Source organism: Neovison vison, chromosome X (genome assembly GCF_020171115.1).
Source record: "Neovison vison isolate M4711 chromosome X, ASM_NN_V1, whole genome shotgun sequence".
Lineage (NCBI taxonomy): Eukaryota > Metazoa > Chordata > Mammalia > Carnivora > Mustelidae > Neogale > Neogale vison.
The window spans coordinates 49,382,893-49,405,299 of record NC_058105.1 but is presented as its reverse complement, the minus strand read 5'-3'; positions in this window follow the sequence as shown (position 1 = coordinate 49,405,299).

Genomic DNA, 22,407 nt, shown 5'->3' with positions numbered 1-22,407 from the left:
TGCTAATTCATTGAAACAAAATGCATATAGAAAATATTCTAATGTTCTTCTCTAAAGGATAATTGACTCCTAGTGAGCCCGATTTTTTTCTAGGCATCCATGGAGAAAAAGGAAGGGCACATTATCTGTTAATTTACAATCTTTATTACAGCTTTTTTTTTTGTGTGTGAAAATCACCATTTGACAGCCATTACATTATGTTTAGGTGCATTGAGAGCAGTACATTTTGTCTTGGCAACAGAGTCATTAATATGTACATGTGTTACATTTAGAATGCATTCTCCCTAAACCTGTATTATTTCTCCTTCCTCTGATATAATTATTGGCTATCAAGTATATGCACACAGCATTTTGTAGAGTATTAGTTTTAGAAAAATGCAATATGCTTCCTTAATTTTATTTTTTATCTTATTTAAATTCAATTAATTAATATACCATGTATCATTAGTTTCAGATGTAAAATTCAGTTATTCATCAATTGCATATAACACCCAGTGATCATTACATCACATGCCCTCCTTAATGTTCTTCACCCATTTACCCCATCCACCCCATGCACCTCCCCTCTAGAAACTCTGTTTATTTCCTGTAGTTAAGAGTCTCTTATGGTTTGTCTCCCTGTTTGATTTCATTTTATTTTGTTTTCCCTCCCTTCCCCTATGATCCTCTGTTTTGTTTCTTAAATTCCACATATCAGTGAAATCATATAATAATCATCTTTCTCTGATTGACTTATTAGTTTAGCACTGTACTCTCCAGTTCCATACATGTTGTTACAAATTGTAAGATTCATCCTTTTGGTGGCTGAGTAATATTTCCTTGTGTATATATACCAAATCTTTATACATTCATCTGTCAATGAACATCTGGGCTCTTTCCACAGTTTGGCTATTGTAGACATTGCTGCTATAAACATGGGTGCAGGTGCCTCTCCAGATCACAACATATGTATCCTTTGGGTAAATATCTAGTAGTACAATTGCTGAGTCATAGGGTAGCCCTATTGTTAGCTTTATGAAGAACCTCCAGTGTTTTCCAGAGTGGCTGTATTAGCTTACATTCCCACCAAAGTGTAAAAGTGTAAAAAACCAACATCTGTTTTTTTTTTTTTTTCTGACTTGTTCATTCCAGCCATTCTGACTCATATGAGGTGGTATCTCATTGTAGTTTTGATTTGTATTTCCCTGATGCCAAGTGATGTGGAACATTTTCTCATGTGTCTGTTGGCCATTTGTATGTCTTCTTTGGACAAATGTTTGTTCATGTTTTCTGCCCATTTTCTGACTGGATTTTTTGTTTGTTTGTTTGTTTGTTTTTTGGGTGTTGAGTTTGATAAGTTCTTCATAGATCATAGATACTAACCCTTTATCTGATAAGACATTTGTAAATATCTCCCCCATTCTGTAGTTTGTCTTTTGGTTTTGTTGACTGTTTCCTTTGCTGTGCTAAAGCTTTTAATCTTGGTGAAGTCCCAATAGTTCATTTTTGCTTTTGTTTTCCTTGCTTTTGAAGACATGTCTAGCAGGGAGTTGCTGCCTGTGTTCTCCTCTAATTCTGATGGCTTCTTTTAGAATTATTTTTTGAACATACATCTATTTATGGACATTTTATAAAATAATACTTTGGATAATAGAGGCTCTAATGGCTTGTTTGGAATCATCATAGACCATCAAGTCTCAATGTTTCCTATATAATAAAGCTACTTTTTTTCTCAAATGCCTTATCTTTTATAGCCCCATGCTATAGAGGATGGATATAAATGAATGAAGGTGGGACGCCTGGGTGGCTCAGTTGGTTGGACGACTGCCTTCGGCTCAGGGAGTGATCCTGGAGTCCCGGGATCGAGTCCCGCATCAGGCTCCCAGCTCCATGGGGAGTCTGCTTCGCTCTCTGACCTTCTCCTCGCTCATGCTCTCTCTCACTGTCTCTCTCTCTCAAATAAATAAATAAAATCTTAAAAAAAAATAAAAAAATAAATGAATGAAGGATTTTTTGTTTGTTTTTGTAGTATTGAATCAATACATATTAAATAGTGATATTTAGTGTGTGATAAGGCTACCAACACTCCCATTTCTTGCTCTCTAGAGTGGCAATATTGAAAGTCATGATTGAATGGATTTTCAGGGATTCAGACTTCCTAAGCCCAAATCTTGGTTCTATTATTTATTAGTTTGATGGCCTTAGGCCAGTTGCATATATTCTCTATACCTTAATTTGCTTATTGATAAAGTAAGTATAGTAATAGTGTTAACCTTCAGGTTGATTTAGTGAATATATAATAAGTTAATAAATTTGAAAAAAGTTTGGGAAGTACCTGCTGTAAAACAAGGGACTCAATAAATTTTAGCTTTCATCATCATTACTAATGTTTCATAAAGTGATGACTAGACAAAAGAAATTTGAATAAAATGAATGAATGTTGGTTGGGTAAAACATGAAATTTGATCACATATTTAATGTACTTATTTACTACCTGATGCAAGATTCCAGGAGTATTGAGTTTGGATTCAAGAGGATACAGTGTTTGAATGATGATTGATTTGGCCCATAGTCTCTGAATTTCAGTTCCCCCTCCCTCAAATAAAAATTATAATCAGTCCTGTCTTCCTTCAAGACCTGTTGGGAAAAACAAATTAAAGAAGATCTTTGATAATGTTTTCATACTGAAAAGCTCAACACAAATTTGAAGGTTATTTTCAAAATGACCTTAATCTCAATTGCTTAAAGAAATATTGAGCCATACTTTGAACCACAACATTTGGATGCCTGTGATTTTGTCCCTAGTTGGGAGTGTTTTGCTTTTTCCAAACAGAGTAGAAAAATTACTACCCAACAGTCAAGTGATCAAGATTCTCTTCTTGGACTGTCATCTATTAGCTGTGCAACCTGGGAAATTCACTTCCTATTTCTGTGTCTTAGTTTCCTCATGTAAAATAATACCTGGAGTCAGTTGATCTCTAAGGTGCTTTCCAGTTCTGACATCCAAGAACATTAATTAATCTCTGGAATTAACTCTGATAGGTTTCCAGAGAAAGGGGAATGGCATGTATCACTGAGGGTGCTTCTAAAGTCAGCAGTGAAATTATAATTTTTACTTGAACTCTTTCTTGAGTTCCATCAATACTGATAGCCACAAGGGTACACACAAAATCAGGCTCTGATTATAGTCCAAAATTTGACCAGAGCCTAGGTAATATAGCTGCTGTAATAAGTCTCCAAAAAATTTCTTATACTGGAAAAATATTCATAAAGCCATTTTTAGACTTTATTTGTGGACTCCTAAAGATGTGTGGTCCCCTTGGTGCTTCCCTCTTGGAATTAAAATGAGGTCTTATTTAGAACTACTTAAGGTATATTCATGGGAGCTCATTATGTGCCATTCCCTCCAGAACAGTATTTCTGAGACTTCAGGTGGTAGGCAACTTAAATGAGGAAGTTAAATATCACTGACTGCCGTGCTGTAGCTTTGCTGAGGTTTCCACAGTGTTTGGGTAAGTCATTTAGAGATTTTAGGCTCTCAGTAGTCCTCTTAGAAAAGTTGGAGCAATTAGTTTAGAAGCAAACATGGACTAATCATTTCAAAATTTCAGTTTAAGCCCACAGCCTTTTTGAGTTAGACAAGCACTAAAATGATCACAAGAGATTCATGTCTCAGGGCCTTGTGACAGGCCACAGCCTAGCATTGCTGACAAATCTTTCAGTATTACACATGTAAAGCTGCTTTCCTTATGTCCCCACTCTAAAAAGCTCATTGGCAGAGATCCAAGTAACTTTTATAGTGTAGATAATACAGTCCTTATGACTAAAGGATCCTATAAACTTGAAGAGGATATCTTCATTTCTGAATAGATATTAATAAAAACAGGGCAGCCAGACATATTATTTAACACTGATAAGGCTCATCATTCATGGTTCTGAACTTATAAAGTTTATCATTTGATTTGTAAACTTAGGAATGAGTCTTACATCTAGAAAAGTAACTTCGGTACCCTTTATTACAGTACTCAGTATTGAACTGTGACATTAAGGTTAATTATAAGCAATTCAATAATGGAGCCCTCCTTTTTTTTTTTTTCTTTTTCTTTTTTTTTCCCAATTTATTTATTTTCAGAAAAACACTATTCATTATTTTTTCACCACACCCAGTGCTCCATGCAATTTGTGCCCTCTATAATACCCACCACCTGGTACCCCAACCTCCCACACCCCCGCCACTTCAAACCCCTCAGATTGTTTTTCAGAGTCCATAGTCTCTCATGGTTCACCTCCCCTTCCAATTTACCCAAAAGCACATACCCTCCCCAATGTCCATAACCCTACCCCCTTCTCCCAACCCCCCCTCCCCAGCAACCCACAGTTTGTTTCATGAGATTAAGAGTCACTTATGGTTTGTCTCCCTCCCTATCCCATCTTGTTTCATGGATTCTTCTCCTACCCACTTAAGCCCCCATGTTGCATCACCACTTCCTCATATCAGGGAGATCATATGATAGTTGTCTTTCTCCGCTTGACTTATTTCGCTAAGCATGATACGCTCTAGTTCCATCCATGTTGTCGCAAATGGCAAGATTTCGTTTCTTTTGATGGCTGCATAGTATTCCATTGTGTATATATACCACCTCTTCTTTATCCATTCATCTGTTGATGGACATCTAGGTTCTTTCCATAGTTTGGCTATTGTGGATATTGCTGCTATAAACATTCAGGTGCACGTGCCCCTTTGGATCACTACGTTTGTATCTTTAGGGTAAATACCCAGTAGTGCAATTGCAGGGTCATAGGGCAGTTCTATTTTCAACATTTTGAGGAACCTCCATGCTGTTTTCCAGAGTGGTTGCACCAGCTTGCATTCCCACCAACAGTGTAGGAGGGTTCCCCTTTCTCCGCATCCTCGCAAGCATCTGTCATTTCCTGACTTGTTGATTTTAGCCATTCTGACTGGTGAGAAGTGATATCTCATTGTGGTTTTGATTTGTATTTCCCTGATGCCGAGTGATATGGAGCACTTTTTCATGTGTCTGTTGGCCATCTGGATGTCTTCTTGGCAGAAACGTCTGTTCATGTCCTCTGCCCATTTCTTGATTGGATTATTTGTTCTTTGGGTGTTCCTGGATTGGAAGAATAAATATTGTGAAAATGTCTATGCTACCTAAAGCAATCTACACATTTAATTAAATTCCTATCAAAGTACCATCCATCTTTTTCAAAGAAATGGAACAAATAATTTTAAAATTTATGTGGAACCAGAAAAGACCTCGAATAGTCAAAGGGATATTGAAAAAGAAAGCCAAAGTTGGTGGCATCACAATTCTGGACTCCAAGCTCTATTACAAAGCTGTCATCATCAAGACAGTATGGTACTGGCACAAAAACAGACACATAGATCAATGGAACAGAATAGAGAGCCCAGAAATAGACCCTCAACTCTATGGTCAACTAATCTTTGACAAAGCAGGAAAGAATGTCCAATGGAAAAAAGACAGCCTCTTTAATAAATGGTGTTGGGAAAATTGGACAGCCACATGCAGAAAAATGAAATTGGACAATTTCCTTACACCACACACAAAAATAGACTCAAAATGGATTAAGGACCTCAATGTGAGAAAGGAATCCATCAAAATCCTTGAGGAGAACACAGGCAGCAACCTCTTCGACCTCAGCCACAGAAACATCTTCCTAGGAACATCGCCAAAGGCAAGGGAAGCAAAGGCAAAAATGAACTATTGGGGTTTCATCAAGATCAAAAGCTTTTGCACAGCAAAGGAAACAGTTAACAAAATCAATAGACAACTGACAGAATGGGAGAAGATATTTGCAAATGACATATCAGATAAAGGACTAGTGTCCAAAATCTATAAAGAACTTAACAAACTCAACACCCAAAGAGCCCTCTTTTGACTTTAAAAAAATGTCATGGTAGGTAACATTCACATGAGTGAAGCATGTAGGGCTAAACATGCTGAGAGATTAAGTGTACATTTCTATTGGTTTCCTGGAAAAGAATCATTCTGTCTTAGACACTAGAGTCAAGAACTGGGAAGTAGTTCTAAAGTGTTTCCAGTTCTTAAAATTGGTATTTCAAGGCTAGGCTGGCCAAGTGAAAAGTAGAGTGGGCCTTCCAAATGGGAGCTATGCTACGGAATTATTTTTAGGTTTTAGAATGTTTTATTGGTCAAACTTAAATAAGTTGGAAATCCACAGAGTCTTGCTTCATAAGGGGATCTCTTAAGAGTACTTCTGTAGAACATCGCTTGACAATTCATATACATAAGAAAATATGTTTTCTCTAAATCTGGTTAAAAGAGTCATTTCCATTACCCAAAGCTTATTTAACTACATTTTATTTTGTTATTTATTTCAAGAGCTACTGTTCTTTGTCTCACTAAAGCCTAAGTACCTATGGAGCAGGGGACAGACCATATTTCACTTGCACCCATGCCCCAGTGGTGCTGGAGCACATCTTTTGCACATGTAGGCGCTCAATAAATCCCTTGTGAGTGACTCCTTTTCTTCATACATACAAACTAGGAGCTATATGTAATTGGATATCCTAGGGAGTTTATCTAATTCTAAAATGTTAATTTCTGAGCTAATTGTTATTCAGATCGGCTTCTCTGATAGGGTCTACTAAGGAGAGAAGAGAAAATGCTCCTTCCTGGGGTCATTTGACTTCACAATCTGCTTCTTCCTGAAATAATGAAGTTGAAACTTTTTTTTTTTAATATGCCAGGCTTTCTAAATGCTAAATACTTGCATACAACTGTACTCAATATGAAACATCCTCTCTTTTGGGAAGGAGGCTCTCATCCTAGTTCTGTGTAAGGTTAAGTTACCAGGTCAGTTAGTGCACGGTAAAGCATTCTGTTACTGGCTGGATCTCATTGTCTGAGAGTTAATGATAAACTGAATGTAATCTAGTTCATAAGCTTCTAATGATGACCGGCTGGTGTTTATAGGTCTTCTTCCAATAAAGGCATCCAAAAATGACAAATGTAACTGGATCAGTAAGCATTTGGCTTAAATTCACTGTCAATTAGAAATCAAATGAGAGATTCCAGATCTTTATTTTTTTTTTGAATTGCTGTGTATATCAAATTTCGACTCCAAATGATCTCTGCAATGCAGCAAAAAAGGAGCATCATTTGAAAAACTCATTCAAGATGAGAAGAGGCTATTATTCTCACTGTTTTCATTTCTAAATGGTTCCAGTTTTTGTATTCTTCTTTTCCAAATGTTAATATTGCATAACCTAATGGAAATAGACTTGAGTAGAGAAGAGGAAGTGTTCCATTTTAACTTGACTTCTAAAGACCAAAAAAACAGTATGAAGAAAAATGGGTGTAGGAAATAAGCTCTCTATGAAAAATTATTCAAAATCCAAATGTGGAATCTATCAAGTTCCTACCTTTATATCACTGACTGGTTAAAATTCAGGTTATCCTTTAACTGTGTATTCAGTGATAAACACAGTCTTAAGTGTTGTAGAAAAGCACCAGAGGAATAAAAGATATAGTCTCTATCCTAGCAGAAAAAATGATGAGATTTGAGACAGTCAGGAGACACATTTAAGGACTGCCTAATCAATAAGTGCAGATTCACATTTGGCACTGGGAAATCAGTGCAAATGGAATTCTTAGTGAACAAAAGGGGGATTGATCACAGATCATTTCTAGAATATCTGTTGAGTTTAGTAACTTCCATTCAAACCTATAACCAGGACTCTTGTCCAGTCAGCCATTGTCTCTCAAATGGACTATGAAAGACATGCCTAACTGGCTTCAGTTCTTTCTGTCTTATACCCTTCCTGTTAATATCCTACATGCTAGTTGAGCTGGCCTTTTTGAAATATCCTATGTGGTAGTCAAACAGGCTTTTCTAAAATGCCAGCAGAAATTTGTCATTCTTTTCCCAAAGTTCTTGCACACCTTCCTATTTCTCTCAGGATGGAGTTAAAGCTACTTATCATTTGCCAAATAAAGGCCCCTAAAATAGTTTTATGATCTGATCATAAAAAAATTGACTTCTTCCTCATTTCTTATTATTCCCATTACCCTAATCTATGAATAATCCATTCATTTATGCTTTTATTCAACAAATATTTATTGAGCACCTAGTGTACATTAGGGACTGTTATAGGTGCTGATGATACAACAGAAGGAAAAGAAGGTATTAAACATTTTCAGTCTTCACTAACATTACATTCCAGTGGAAGCTGCAAATTCAAAATCTCTAAGGCATAACCTTTTTCAATGTGTTTTAAAAAGAGCAAGGAACTGGAGCACCTGGGTGGCTCAGTCCATTGAGCATCTGACTCTTGGTTTCAGATCAGGTCATGATCTCAAGAGTTGTGTTGTCTAGCCCTGCACCAGGTTGCATGTTTGATGTGGAGTATTCTTGGGAGTCTTTCCCTCCCTTTCCCTGTGCGCTCTCCCCTGCTCATAAAAAATGTTTTATTTATTTATTTAGAGGGAGGGAGTGCACAAGTTAGGGAGGGGCAGAGGGTGAAGGAGAAGCAGACTCCTCACTGAACAGGGAGCTTGACATGGGGCTTGATCTCAAGACCCCAAGATCATGAGCTGAGACAAAGACAGATGCTTGACCTACCCAGCTGCCCCTAAATAAGTAAAATCTTAGAAAAAAAAAAAGAGCAAATTCATGAATGTTGTTGAAGAATACAAGTGAGAGGGAGAGTAATAGGTGAGGCATTCAAGGAAGGGAAAGTTTGTGGAGGCCTTGTGGGCCATTATGAGGACTTGGCTTTTATTCTTAGTGTACTGAGTAGCCACTGCAGTTTGAGTTGAGAAACATTTTGGTGTTACTTGCTTTTACAAATATTCAGATTCCTTGGTTTCCTATTATGTTGCTTTTTACAAATGATGTATGATTTATGTACATTAAAATTAACTTTTTTAAATGTTCAGTACTGAGTTTCAAAAATACATATGATTATGTAATTACCATGATAATCAAGATATGGAAGAATTTCACTGCTTTCCAAAATTCTCTTCAGCCCCTTTGTAGTCAACACCTACCCCATGCATAGTAACTTGTAACCACTGATCAGTTTCCTACTTTAAAATATTGCCTTTTCCATGTGTTATATAAGTGGGATCATAGCATATACAGCCTTTTGAGTATGCCTTCTTTTACTTCGGAAATACATTTAAGACTCATTCATGTTGTTGCATGTGTATCAGTGATGCATTCCTGTTTATTGCTGAATATAATTTCATTGTATAGATGCACCAGTTTGTTTATCATTTCATCTTTGGCAGGACTTTTGTGTTGTTTACACTTTTTGGCATTATAAACAATAAATAATGTTATGAACATTCACATAAAACTCTTTCTCTGGACATGTTTCCATTTTTTTGGATAGATACCTAGAGGTGGGTTTGTTGGGTCTTATTTTAAGTATATGGCAAATTGTTTTTCCAAAGTGGTTGTAATATTTTACATTACTATCGGTAATGTATTAATGTTACCACTTATCATACTTGACAAAATTCATTAGTTTTTTTTTCCCATCTTAATATACATATAGTGGTATCTCTTCATGGATTTATTTTGCTTTTCCTCCATGTGGTGACATTGAATATCTTCTCATATGTTTACTTGTCTCATATATACATATATATATATATATATATACACACACACACATATATGCATATGTATGTGCGTGTGTGTGTATATATATACACATTTTTGGGCCAAGTTTCTTTTCAGATCTATTCTATTCAGATCAGCCCAGTTTGTTTTATTGAGTTGTTTGTTTGGTAATATTGAGTTGTAAGATTCTTTATATATCCTGGATTCAACTCTTTCACTGATGTGAATTTTGAAGTTATTTTCTTCCATTCTGTAGTGTACTCTTTCTTTCATTTATTAACAGTTTCTTTGCATTTTACATCTTATTGACATATAATGTACATCCACTAAACTGTACATATTTAAACTATGCAACTTGATAAATTTTGACATATACATACCTATATGAAATCATTACCACATTTAAGATGGTGAACATATCTATCATCCCCCAAATTTCTTCATGTCCCTTTGTAATTACCCCTCCATCCCTCCATGCTCCTTATTCTCAGGCAACTACTCATCTATTTTCTGTCATTCTTGAATAGTTTGTGGGTTTTAAAATGTTATAAAATAGAATAATACAATATTTACTTTTTTATTGCATGGTTACTTTGACTCAGATAATTATTTTGAGCTTTGTACATGGTATTCTATTCATCAATCATTCATTCATTTTTGTTAGCTTTATTTCATTATATGGATATACTGTAATTTAGTCAGTCATTTGTTGATGAACATTTAGATTGGTAGCAGTATCTTTTAAAAAACAAACTTTTAAATTATGAGGAATGTAATTTTTTACTTTTATTATTTTAATAATTCTACATTGTTTGTATCTAAGACATTATTGACCCCTGCAAGTTTATAAGTACATTCTCTTGCATTTTATTTTAGAAATTCAATGGTTTTTGATTTTACATTTAATTCTATGTCATTTTATATATGTTGCAAGATCTGGATTGAGGTATTTTTTGTTTTTGCATATGAGTTTCCAATTATTAAAGCAACATTGTTGAGTGAGTATATTTCATCATTTAATTGTCTTTTCATCTTTGTTGAGACTCAATTGACCAATACTTGTATTGAATAGTGTGTCTTCCAATTTTGCTCTTCTTTCATAAAATTGTTTTAAATATTTTAGGTACCTTGATTTTATATAAATATTTTATAAATAGCTTATTTTTTTCTATAAATTGCCTTGAGTTTAAACATCACTTGGGAGAACAATGACATATTAACAATATTGAGTCTTTCAAACCATATAGTATACCTCTCCAAATAGATAGGTCACCATTGACTTTCTCCTCAGTGCTTCATCATTATTCAACATACAGTTACTGCACACATTTTCAAAAATTTACATCAAAGTAATTCAAAGAACACTACATTTTAAAATTAAATTTCTAATTTTTCATTGCTAGTGTTGAGAAATACAACTGATTTTTAAATGTTGGCCTTTTGTCTTCTAAGTTTGCTGAATTAATTTAATAGATCTGACCTTTGAATAGACAGAATCCTTAAGAGTTTCTATTTAGAAGATCATGTCATATGAAAATACAAATAGTATTATTTCTTTCTCATTTGAATTATTTTCTTTTAAGTTTTTTATTTAAACTTTGCTTAGTTAATATGTAGTGTAATATTAATTTCAAGTGTACAATATAGTGATTCAGCATTTCCATATGGTACTGGGTGCTCATCACAACAAATGTATTCCTTAATCCCAGTCACTTATTTAATCCACCCCAACCTACCTCCTTTCTGGTAACCACCAGCTTTTCTCTATAGTTAAGAGTCTGTTTCAGGGTGCCTGGGTGGCTCAGTGGGTTAAGCTGCTGCTTTCGGCTCAGGTCATGATCCCAGGTTCCTGGGATCCAGTCCCGCATCGGGCTCTCTGCTGAGCTGAGAGCCTGCTTTCCTCTCTCTCTCTCTCTCTCTCTCTGCCTGCCTCTCTGCCTACTTGCGATCTCTCTCTGTCAAATGAATGGATAAAAAAAAAGAGTCTGTTTCTTGGTTTGCTTCTTTGTCTCTCTTTTTTTGCTCATTTGTTTTGTTTCTTAAATTCTACATGTCAGTGAAGTCACATGTTGTTTGCTTTTCTCTGACTGCCTTATTCTGCTTAGCATAATATCTTCTAGCTCTATTCATATCATTGTAAATGACAAGATTTTACTTTATTTTTTTTGGCCAAAAATAGTATTCCATTGTGTGTGTGGGGGGGTATGTGTGTGTGTACCTATATATCTACTTATATGTCTGTAGCTATATAATATCTTCTTTATCCATTCATCAGTCAATGGACACTTGAGTTCTTGGGTTCTTTCCATAATTTGGCTATAGTAGATAATACTGCTATAAACATCAAGATGCACATATCCCTTTGAATTAGTATTTTTATATTCTTTGGGTAAATACTAGTATAATTGATGGATCATAGGGAAGTTCTATTTTGAACTTTTTGAGGAATCTCCATACTGTTTTCTAGAGTGGCTGCACCAGTTTTTATTCCCACCAACAGTGCAAGAGGTTTCCTTTTTCTTCACATTGTCACCAATACCTGTTGTTTTTATGTTGTTGATTTTAGCCATTCTGACATGTGTGGGTGATATCTCATTATAGTTTTGATTTGTGTTTTCCTGATGCTGAGGGATGTTGAGCATCTTTTCATGTGTCTGTTGTCCATCTGGATGTTTTCTTTGGGAAAATGTCTATTCATTACTTCTGTCTATTTTAATTGGATTATTCACTTTTGGGTGTTGAGTTTTATCAGCTCTCTATATATTTTGAATATATCCCTTTATCAGATAGGTCATTTGCAAATATCTTCTCCCATTCCATAGGTACCTTTTAGTTTTGTTGTTTCCTTTGCTGTGCAGAATCCTTTAATCATAATAAAGTCCCAATAATTTATTTTTGGTTTTGTTTCCCATCCTTCAGGAGACATATCTAGTAAGAAGTTGTTATGGCTGATGTTCAAAGAGGTTACTGCCTGTGTTCTCCTCTTGGATTTTTGTATTTTCAGGTCTCACATTTAGGACTTTAATCCATTTCAAATTTATTTTTGTGTATGATAAGAAAGTGATCCAGTTTCTTTCTTTTACATACTGTTGTCCAGTTTTCCCAACACCATTTGTTGTAGAGACTCTTTTTTTCCACTGGATATACTTTCTTGCTTTGTCAAAGATTAATTCCCCATACAGTTGAGGGTTTATTTCTGGGTTTTCTATTCTGTTCTATTGTTATGTTCCTATTTATGTCTCAGTACCATACTGTTTTGATCGCTACAGGTTTGGAATAAAACTTGAAGTCTAAAACTGTGATGTCTCCAGTTTTTCTTTTCTTTTTTTCTTTTCTTTTTTTTTTAGTTTTTTAACCTAAATTACAGTTAATTAACATAGTTTAATATTAGTTTCGGGTGTACAATTTAGATCAACACTTACATACAACACCCAGGACTCATCACAAGTTCACTCCTTAATCTCCATCACCTACTTAACCCATCATTCCACCCACTCCCTTCTGGTAACCATGACTTTGATCTCTATAGTTAACAGTCTGTTTTTGGTTTTCCTCTTTTTATTTTTCTTTTTCAGAATTGCCTTGATGATTCAATTTCTTTGTGCTTCCATACAAATTTTAGGACTGTTTTTTCTAGCTCTCTGAATAATGTTGGTATTTTGACAGAGATTGTGTAGATTGCTTTGGGTAGTATAGACATTTTAACAATGTTTGTTCTTCCAATCCATTAGTATGGGATGTATTTCCATTTCTTTGTGTCATATTTATTTTTTAAAGATTTATTTATTTCATTTAAAGAGAGGGAGAGAGCACAGGAATGAGGGGTGAAAGAGCCTTAAGTAGATTCTAGCTGAGCATAGACCTTGATGCAGGATTTGATCTCATGACTGTGAGATCATGTCTTGAGCTGAATTCAAGAGTCAGACACTTAACTGACTCTGGCACCCAGTCACCTCCATATTCAATTTCTCTTATTAGTGTTTAACAGTTTCTTTTTTTTTTTCTGATCAAAATGGTATGAAAGTAGAAGTCAACCACAGAAAAAATTTGGAAAGTTCACAAATAATAATGCTAAGTTAAATAGCATGTTATAATGAACAAGTCAACCAAGAAATCAGAGGAGAAATTAAAAAAAAATACATGGGAGCAAATGAAAATGAAAAGATGATGGTCCAATACTTTCGAGATGCAGCAAAAGTGGTCCTAAGAAGGGTGTATAGAGTAATACAGCCCTGCATCAAGAAGCAAGAAAAATATCAAATAAGCAATCTATCCTTATACCTAAAGGAGCTAGAGAAAATAACAAAAAAAAATGGAGTTTAAAAGTCAGCAGAAGAAGGGGAATAATAAAGATTAGAGCAAAAATAAATACTATAGAAACAAACAAACAAACAAATGGAAACAATAGAATCATGAAACCAAGAGCTGGTTCTTTGAAAACATTAATAAAATTGATTAACCTCTAGCCAGAAGCATCAAAAAGAAAAGATAAAGAATCTAAATAAATAAAATTACAAATGATAGATGAGAACTAACAATTAGAACCAAAAAAAATATTCAGTTATAAGAGAACATCATGAAAAACTATATGCCAACAAATTGGAAAACCTGAAAGAAATGGATACATTCTTAGAAATAGATAAACTACCAAAACTGAAACAGTAAAAATAGAAAACTTGAACAGACCAATAACCAGCAAAGAAATTGAATCAATAATAAACAAACAAACAAAAACAAAAACAAAAAAACCTCTCAACAAAAAAATTCCAGGCCAAATGACTACACAGGCAAATTCTACCAAGCCTTTAAAAAAGAGTTAATAACTATTGTTCTCAAACAATTCCAAAAAATAGAAAAGGAAGGGAAACTCCCTAAATCTTTCTATAAGGCCAGCATTACCTACAGTATTCAACATAATGTCAGAGAAAAATAAAACTGGATGGCTGACACTACCAGACTTCAAGAATTACTGTAAAGATATATTAATCAGGACATTGTGGTATTGCAAGAGTAATTCAGTAATGTTGAAAGACACAAAATTAGTATACAGAAACCTTCTGCATTTCATTACCTTAATAATGAAGTGGCAAAAATAGAAATTAAGAAAACAACCCCATTTACAATTACCCCTAAGATAATAAAATGCATAAGAATAAATTTAATCATGAGATTAAAGACCTATATATTTTTAAAAGATTTTATTTATTTGTCAGAGAAAGAAAGAGAGAAAGAGTACAAACAGGGGGAGCAGCAAGCAGAGGGAGAAGCAAGCTCCCCACTGAGCAAGGAGCCTGATGTGGAACTTGATCCCAGGGCCCTGGGATCATGACCTGAGCCAAAGGCAGACACTTAACAAACTGAGCCAACATGGCACCCCAAAAGACCTATATTTTGAAAACTGTAAAACAAAGATGAAATAAGTTGAAGATGACAGAAACAAATTGAAAGATAGTCCATGTTCATTGATAGGAAGAAATAATATTGTCAAAATTTCCATACTACCCAAAGCATTCTACAAAGTCAATGCAATTCCTTTCAAAACCCCAGTAGTATTTTTCTGGGAACTAGCAGAAATTATCCAATTTTTTAAAAAGATTTTATTTATTTATTTGAAAGACAGAGATCACAACTAGGCAGAGAGGCAGGCAGAAAGAGAGAGGGGGAAGCAGACTCTCTGCTGAGCAGAGAGCCCGATGTGGGGCAGGATCCTAGGACCCTGGGATCATGACCTGAGCCGAAGGCAGAGGCTTAACCCACTAAGCCACCCAGGCACCCATGTCCTAAAACTTGTATGGATACAAATAAGATTCCAAAATAGTCAAAACAATTTTGAGAAAGAACAAAGCTAGAAATATCACAATCCCAGATTTCAAGATCTACTACAAAGCTATAGTAATCAAAACAATATGTATGGTCACAAAAATAGACACATAGATCAGTGGAGTGGAATAGAAAGTCTAAAAATAAACTCATACTTAAATGGTCAATTAACCTATGACAAAGTAGGCAAGAATACCAATGGAGAATAGACAGTCTGTTCAATAAATAGTGCTGGGAAAATAAGACAGCTACATGCAAAAGAATAAAACTGGATCACATTCTTACACCATGCATAAAAATAAACTAAAAATGAATTAAAGATCTAAATGTGAGATCTGATTCCATAAAATATCAACAAGAAAAGATATACAATAATCTTTTAGACATTGGACTTAGCAACAGATTTATGGATATGTCTCCTCAGGCAAGGGAAACAAAACTCAAAATGAACAATCAAAACTACAACAAAATAAAAACCTTTTACAAAGAGAGGAATCAATAAATAAAACAAGGCAGTCTGTTCAATGGGAGAAGATATTTGCAACTCATATAACTGATAAGAGACTAATATTTGAAATATATAAAAATAGACACAAGTCAACACCAAAAAAATCAATAATCTGATTAAAAAAATGTCCGTAGGGAGGTGGAGAGAAGGGAGGTGGGGGAAATTGGAGGGAGAGACAAACCATGAGAGACTGTGGGCTCTGAGAAACAAACTGAGGGTTTTGGAGAGGGGGATTGAGTGGTTGGGTGAGCCTGGTGCTGGGTATTATGGAAGGCATTTATTGCATGGAGCACTCAGTGTGGTGCATAAACAATGAATTCTGGAACACTGAGAAGAAATAAAATAAAATAAAATGAAAAAAAATAAATGAAATAAAATTTAAAAAATGGCCATAGGATCTAAGTAGACATTTTTCCAAATAAGACATACAGATGGCCAAAATACAAATGAAAATATGCTCGACATCACTAATCATCAGGTAAATGCAAATCAAAACACAAGGAAATATCTTACACCAGTCAGAATGGATAGAATAAAAAACACAAGAAATAATGTGTTGGTGAGGTTAACACTTGTATGCTGTTGGTTGGAATTCATATTGGTACAGCCACTTTGGAAAATAATATGGAAGTTCCTCAAAAAATTAATAATAGAGAGCATCTGGGTGGCTCAGTCATTAAGCGTTTTCCTTTGGCTCAGGTCATGATCCCAGGCTGCTGGGATTGAGCCCCATATCAGGCTACTTGCTTATCAGGAAGCCTGCTTCTCCCTCTCTCACTCCCCTTGCTCGTATTCCCTCTCTCACTGTGTCTCTCTATGTCAAATAAATAAATAAAATATTTTTAAAAATTCATAATAGACTCACCTTATGGTCCAGTAATTCTACTACTATGTATTTACTAACAAAACAAAACAAAACAAAAACACTAAATGAAAAAAAAATGCACCCTATATTTATTGTAGCACTATTTACAGTAGCCAAGAAATGGAAGCAGACCAAGTGTGCATCAATAGATGAATGAATAAAGATGTGGAATATATATATATATATATATATATATATATATATATATTCTATCTACCTATCTATCTATAATGGAAAAGGATTTTATTTTATTTATTTTTTTATTTTATTTTTTTACTTATTTTCAGCATAACAGTATTCATTATTTTTGCACCACACACAGTGCTCCATGCAATCCGTGCCCTCTATAATACCCACCACCTGGTAACCTAACCTCCCACCCCCACACCCCTTCAAAACCCTCAGATTGTTTTTCAGAGTCCATAGTCTCTCATGGTTCACCTCCCTTCCAATTTCCCTCAACTCCCTTCTCCTCTCTATCTCCCCATGTCCTCCATGTTATTTGTTATGCTCCACAAATAAGTGAAACCATATGATAATTGACTCTCTCTGCTTGACTTATTTCACTCAGCATAATCTCTTCCAGTCCTGTCCATATTGCTACAAAAGTTGGGTATTCATCCTTTCTGATGGAGGCATAATACTCCATAGTGTATATGGACCACATCTTCCTTATCCATTCATCCGTTGAAGGACATCTTGGTTCTTTCTACAGTTTGGCAACCGTGGCCATTGCTGCTAAAAACAATGGGGTATCAATGGCTCTTCTTTTCAATACATCTGTAACTTTGGGGTAAATACCCAGTACTGCAATGGCAGGGTCAGAGGGAAGTTATATTTTTAATTTCTTGAGGAATCTCCACACTATTGTCCAAAGAGGCTGCACCAACTTGCATTCCCACCAACAGTGGAAGAGGGTTCCCCTTTCTCCACATCCTCTCCAGCACATGTTGTTTCCTATTTTGTTAATTTTGGCCATTCTAACTGGTGTAAGGTGATATCTCAATGTGGTTTTAATTTGACTCTCCCTGAGGGCTAATGATGATGAGCATTTTTTCATGTGTCTGATAGCCATTTGTATGTCTTGATTGGAGAAGTGTCTGTTCATATCTTCTGCCCATTTTTTGATATGTTTGCCTGTTTCATGTGTGTTGAGTTTGAGGAGTTCATTATAGATCCTGCATATCAACCTTTTGTCTGTACTGTCATTTACAAATATCTTCTCCCATTCCGTGGGTTGCCTCTTGGTTTTTTTGACTGTCTCCTTTGCTGTGCAGAAGCTTTTGATTTTGATGAAGTCCCAAAAGTTTATTTTCACTTTTGTTTCCTTTGCCTTTGGAGACGTATCTTGAAAGAAGTAGCTGTGGCTGATATCGAAGAGATGACTGCCTATGTTCTCCTCTAGGATTCTGATGGATTCCTGTCTCACGTTGAGGTCTTTTATCCATTTTGAGTTGATCTTTGTGCATGGTGTAAGAGAATGGTCGAGTTTCATTCTTCTACATATAGCTGTCCAGTTTTCCCAGCACCATTTATTGAAGAGACTGTCTTTTTTCCACTGTATATTTTTTCCTGTTTTGTCGAGGATTAATTGACCATAGAGTTGAGGGTCCATATCTGGGCTCTCTACTCTGTTCCACTGGTCTATGTGTCTGTTTTTACGCCAGTACCATGCTGTCTTGGTGATCACAGCTTTGTAATAAAGCTTGGAATCAGGTAACGTGATGCCCTCAGCTTTATTTTTGTTTTTCAACGTTTCCTTAGCAATTTGGGGTCTCTTGTGTTCCATACAAATTTTAGGATTATTGCTACTTTCCTAAGATAAAGGGGATTAAAAATTGGTTTACCTATAGGGGTAGTATTGATTGGGGAAAGGGGATTAATTTGAAGTTTAACTCTATATGAATATTAGAGGATAAAAATAAAAAGGAATAAACTAGACTAAACTAAACTAAAATTTAAAAAAAGGAATTCAAAAAATAAAAATGCAAAAGAAAAACATAGGTGTATATATCAAAAAGTTCAGGTTAGAAAGATATTATGGAATTTGATGTACTGTACAACTCGCTGTGATGGTAAATAGGCTAAAAAAATTACCTATTTGTAAAAAAAAAAAAAAAAATAGAACAGGAATAGTGGGAACGAGTGAACAATACAAGTTTTCCTATGAAGTAGTAGTTGTTCTCTTGTAGTCCTTTTTTTTTTTTCCCCTCCTTTTTTTTTCCTCTTTTTTATTTTTTCTTTTTTGGTTTGTTTTCTGGGGGAGGGGCCTGCCACGTGGGTTGTCAGTCAATGATGTTTCCTGAGTTAAGTCCTCCTGCCCCCCTCAAGGGGGTGGGCTCTGAGGAAACTGTTTTTTTTCAGGCTTTTGTTCTCTGGCGGTTTTTATGCTTGTTCACTTTTTTCTTTCCTCTCAACTTGACTGCCTTTGATGGTTTTTGTAGTTTTAGAGGAAAACAAACCACACCCTGATCTCCCTCTCAGAGAGAAGCCTCAGTCTGGTGCAGAGCCTGAATAAGTTCCCCCTTGGCCACTGGCAGAGCAGGTTCCAAGTTGCAGACCCTGGGGCGCAGGATCTTTTGCTTGTGCCCAAAGCCAAGGCAGTGGCAGCTGTCTGGGAGCTCAGGACCGCCAGAGAGGTTCCATGCAGCAATTGCACACTGAGCTTTTGCCACTGGCCTGGGCTAAGAGTGCCTGCTCTTGCTGGGTCTAAGAGTGCCCGGCTTGCACGCACCTCTTTCAGAGGTGGCTATGGGTCGGGCGTGCATCTCGGGCTCTGAGAACAGGGCGCTGGTCCGTAAGTCCCAGGCTGGGCTTTTGCGCACCTCTGTCAGGGGAAGAGTTTTGGGTGCGCGGCTTAGGCTTTGAAACAATGGCATGGGTCAAAGAGCGCCGGCCAGGCCCCCGTAACCCAGGGGAGCATGAGGGACGTGCGCACCTATCTCAAGCCTTGTGGTAGGGCTCGTGCATTCTGCCGACCTGCGTTGCTCCCATCCCCTCACCGGAACCAGAACCCACGCATTCTGGGGCGCGCTGGCGGCTTAGGGACCGGGAGCTGGTTTCTCCACCGCACTCTCTTTGCCTCAGCACCTGGGAGGCTGTCCTGGGACCGGAGACCCAAGCCCCTGTCCCTAGTGGCCCCGATTCCCACAATTTCACCCCACAATCCTTTGTTCCCTTGGAGTGCTTTCAACCAGTCTCCAAGTTAATGCTGGTCCCCAGACGCAGGGCACTCTCACTCGTATTGGGGTATTACTTTCCAACTGGTCGCCTCTGGTGGCTCCCTCCCCCTTTTGTTTGTCTTCCAATATCAGTCCTCCATTCCCATTCCGCTTTACCTGCCCACTGGCGTCTTCTGCCCCTGTAGAGATCCAGACGTGTATAATTCTGATCTCAAGCTGATTTCATGGGTGATCGGAGTTCTTTGCTAGGTAATCAGCTCACTTTGGGATACCGGCTGAAAAGGCGCCTCCTCCTACTTCCCTGCCATCTTGTCCGATCTCAATGTAATTTTAATTTGAATCTCCCTGATGGCTAGTGATGATGAACATTTTTTCATGTGTCTGATAGCCATTTGTATGTCTTGATTGGAGAAGTGTCTGTTCATATCTTCTGCCCATTTTTTGATATGATTGTCTGTTTTGTGTGTGTTGAGTTTGTGGAGTTCTTTATAGATACTGGATATCAACCTTTTGTCTGTACTGTCATTTACAAATATCTTCTCCCATTCCGTGGGTTGCCTCTTTGTTTTCTGGACTTTCTCCTTTGCTGTGCAGAAGCTTTTGATTTTGATGAAGTCCCAAAAGTTCATTTTTGCTTCCGTTTCCTTTGCCTTTGGAGACATATCTTGAAAGAAGTTGTTGTGGCTGATCCCTGGGCTACCAGGATGGTTCAATATTCGCAAATCAATCAATGTGATAGAACAAATTAATAAGAGAAGAGAGAAGAACCACATGGTCCTCTCAATTGATGCAGCAAAAGCATTTGACAAAATCCAGCATCCGTTCCTGATTAAAACGCTTCAAAGAATAGGGATAGAGGGAACATTCCTGAACCTCATCAAATCTATCTATGAAAGACCCACAGCAAATATCATCTTCAACGGGAAAAAGCTTGCAGCCTTCTGGTTGAGATCAGGAACATGACAAGGATGCCCACTCTCACCACTCTTGTTCAACATAGTATTAGATGTCCTAGCAAGAGCAATCAGACAACAGAGAGAAATAAAAGGTATCCAAATTGGTAATGAAGTAGTCAAACTCTCTCTCTTTGCAGATGACATGATTCTTTATATGGAAAACCCCAAAGACTCCACCCCCAAACTACTAGAACTCATACAGCAATTCAGCAATGTGGCAGGATACAAAGTCAATGTAAGAAATCAGTGGCTTTCTTATACACTAACAATGAAAGTACAGAAAGGGTAATTAGAGAATCAATTCCATTTACTATAGCACCAAGAACCATAAGATACCTGGGAATAAACCTAACCAAAGAGGTAAAGGATCTGTACTCGAGGAACTAAGGAACACTCATGAAAGAAATTGAAGAAGACACAAATAGATGGAAGACCATTCCATGCTCTTGGATTGGAAGAATAAACATTGTTAAAATGTCTATACTGCCTAGAGCAATCTATACTTTTAATGTCATTCCGATAAAAATTCCACCGGTATTCTTCAAAGAGCTGGAGCAAATAATCCTAAAATTTGTATGGAATCAGAAGAGACCCTGAATCACTAAGGAAATGTTGAAAAACAAAAATAAAACGGGGGGCATCGGCATCACGTTACCTGATTTCAAGCTTTACTATAAAGCTGTGATCACCAAGACAGCATGGTACTGGCATGGAAACAGACACATAGACCAGTGAAACAGAGTAGAGAGCCCAGATATGGACCCTCAACTCTATGGTCAAATAATCTTCAACAAAACAGGAAAAAATATACAGTGGAAAAAGACAGTCTCTTCAATAAATGGTGCTGGGAAAACTGGGCAGCTATATGTAGAAGAATGAGACTCGACCATTCTCTTACACCGTACACAAAGATAAACGCAAAATGGATAAAAGACCTCAACGTGAGGCAGGAATCCATCAGAATCCTAGTGAAGAACATAGGCAGTAATGGAATAGTACTTTAAAAATGAGATCCTGCCATTTATGAAAACATGGATGGACCTAGAGGGTAGTATGCTAAGTATGATATAAGCCAAGGGCAGACACTTAACAAACTGAGCCATCTAGGCACCCCAAAAGACCTATGTTTTGAAAACTATAAAATATAGATGAAAGAAGTTGAAGATTACACAAATAAAATAAAAGATAGTCAGAAAGAAAAAGATAGATACTATATGATTTCACTTATTTGTGGAATCTAAAAACAAATAAATGAGCCAAAAAAAAAAATCCAAAAAGCAGAATTAGATCCATGAATACAGAGAAGAAATTAATAGTTTCCAGAAGAGATGAGAATGAGAGATGGAAAAAATGTGTAAATGGGAGTGGGAGATACAGACTTCCCTTTATGTGATGAATAATCATGAGGATAAAATATACAACATATGAAATACAGTCAATGGAATTGTAATAGCATTTTCTGGT